This window comes from Mauremys reevesii, linkage group 26, assembly GCF_016161935.1.
Source record: "Mauremys reevesii isolate NIE-2019 linkage group 26, ASM1616193v1, whole genome shotgun sequence".
Lineage (NCBI taxonomy): Eukaryota > Metazoa > Chordata > Testudines > Geoemydidae > Mauremys > Mauremys reevesii.
The window spans coordinates 16,744,289-16,747,005 of record NC_052648.1 but is presented as its reverse complement, the minus strand read 5'-3'; the positions used below and the strand labels follow the sequence as shown (position 1 = coordinate 16,747,005).

Below are 2,717 nucleotides of genomic sequence, written 5' to 3'. Positions count from 1 at the left end.
ATCCAACGCCCCCAGAGGAGCCGACCTGGGGACCGCCTCTCTCCTGAGCAGTTGATAAGCTGCCAGCCCCTGGGAAGCCTGCCTCTTGTCCGTCTGGGCCTCTACCAAGTTAACCCGGTGTGGGGGTCAGTCGGCTCTGTCTGTCCTTGAGCCTGGGGCACTGGGACCGTATGCGGCCTCTCTGGCCACAGTGATAGCAGCTCATGTCCCTTTGTCAACTTACCCATTTCATGTTTCATATTCAGAGTCACTCTGAACTGAACTAGGTGGGATTGTCTGTGGTGGAGGGAAATATGTCTCAGTGTGCCTCAATTTGCTTTTTCCTTTGATAGGGATTTTAAGGGGTCCGCTTGCCCCAAGCTGAGTTAGCTGCCAGACCCCCACCCATAGGGTCAGAAGCAAACTGCATCCTAACCCCTGCCTTTCAGGCCCAGGCCTGTCAGCAAAACCCAATTGCTATATAGGACAAAGGTTAACTTCTGCAATTCTTGTTTGTCTATATAACGGGCACCAGAAAGTAAAGCAAAAAGAGAAACCAAGCGGCCCTAAGGTGCCCAGCTGTAATACGCAGAGTCTAGCTAGAGCTTTTGCAGAAGTAACCGCAAGCAGGGGTCTTACAGGCAGGCAGACTACCAACGAAAACCACATTTGGGACAATAGCAGGAAAAGCCCTAGATGGTGACAGGCTCGCTAAAAGTAAGAAAGTATGCCAAATAAGGAGTTGGTAACGTGTAATGTGTGTGATGTGTAATTATGCTTTGTGGTTTTGGCCTTTATAAGCTTGGTGAAAGTCTGTTAAAGGCAAGGCAGCTACCCCCCCCCTTCTTTGCGTGGGGCTACGTTGACCTTCCCTTTATGCATAATTGTACCCCAATAAAGGTGCCTCAGGCTGTGTCTGACCCAAAATCAAAGGTGTGGTCAATTTTTCCACGACACCTTTTATTCCAGGAATTTCTCTCTAACCACACAAGAGCTGGTTATTATTTCCTTGGACTGACATACTCAAAGCCTGAGGGCAGATGAAAGTGGATCAGCAATGAAGAACTGAACAGTGATGTGTAGCTTCATTGTTTTCTAACTCTGTAAATATTTCTGTTGGACATCTGGGACTGACTAGCCCCAAGGCCAGTAATAGGAACAGAAAATTGTCAGGGATTTATCTGAATGGGTAACAGTATTCACTAGTGGAATCAGTGCTGGTGTCATATGAGGGACTAGGACTCCCACTAAGAGGAAAGGAACTTGGGAGGGAAATGAGAAGAGGGTAATTTGTATTCATACAGATGTGGGAAGAAAGGTGTTTGTGTGAAGGGGATATTAGTGGGGATATAACTAACTTGGATGTGTTGGCTGGAACAGCCCAGAGGAGGTGCCAGGAGAATATAGCCAACAGAAGTGGAAGGGAAGAAGACTATTTGACCCTAATAACTTTCAGATGTGTTTGTGGGAAGGGAGGTTGAGGAGTGTGGGTTGGGAGAGTCTCACTGGGAAGCAGCCTCTAGTTTCACTCCACAGAAAAGTGATCAGTAGCAGAGTCACTGTCCCCTCTGAGCATCTGTCCCCTTTTTCTAGGCTCACGGGTATATAGTTGGGACATAGCTGGAGCTAAAGCCATATTTTCAATTCGCTTTCTCACTGCACAGATTTGATATACAAAAGAATCTCCATGACTATGCCTGCGCTGTTATTGGCTTTAATAAGGTGGTGACTGCAGTTTGTTCTGAATCCTCACACATCCACTATATCTGTAAGAAGACAATGGGATAACTATAGATCCTCAAGATGAGAAAATTGCAGGCACAAGAACATGCCTGGGTTATCCAGATGCCAACAAGGATATTTCTCTCTATAAACATCCTCAGCACATGTACCCTGATATGCATACAAACACATACTCTTACGCAGGCACTCACAAACCTGTTTTCATCTGATCATAAACAGCAATGGCATGATCATCATGTCTGGTTGGACTGCACACAGGACAAATTCCAGACCTCTTTTCATGTCACCACAGAGACCAACAGACAAACTTTCAGTGGGCAAGTGGTCTCTGAACAGATGTTGAAAAAAATGCAAAAAATTAGTAAAACTAAAATCTTCTTGTTAAAAAAAATATAATAAACAATAACAGTGATTAACCTTTCAGCTGTCCCTAAGCCGATCAGATAAGGGTAAGGAATGGTGTGCCTAGCCTCTGTTTGTCAGAGGGTGGAGCTGGATGGCAGGAGAGAGATCACTTGATCATTTCCTGTTAGGTTCACTCCCTCTGGGGCACCTGGCATTGGCCACTGTCGGTAGACAGGATACTGGGCTAGACGGGCCGTTCTTATGTTCTTAGATATGGGCAGTCGGATATGGATATTCACTAACACTGGCAGTCATCACTGGCATGGACATTGAAGGCAAGTGCTGTAGGAGTCCCAGTTCATGGAAGACAATGGAAGTACCATGATTTACACCAGTTGATCACCTGATACAGAGTTTGAGCAGATGTTCTGAGCGCTCATACTTCACTGCTTCTCAGATGTCTGGGACTTGCTTGGTTCATGGGACCCCAGATTAAATAGTCTCTTACTGAAAGCTTTCAAATAGAGTCATCCTGCATCTAATGTGTTATGGGGCAATCCTGATTTACCATAAGTTTGTCCTTCATCTGCAGGATGACAAAAGAGTCCCACATTAATTTCAGAATTCACAACAATGTTGCATCTTTGTGC

General features: G+C 45.5%; 1 long non-coding RNA gene across 1 annotated transcript; it reads left to right on the top strand.

Moving 5' to 3' along the window:
- Positions 1–995: 995 nt before the first annotated feature.
- On the top strand, positions 996–2,145 carry LOC120391540. The gene is made up of 2 exons (XR_005591386.1): positions 996–1,051; positions 1,644–2,145. It is a non-coding gene; the product is annotated as an uncharacterized LOC120391540 (long non-coding RNA).
- The last annotated feature ends 572 nt before the right edge of the window (positions 2,146–2,717 follow it).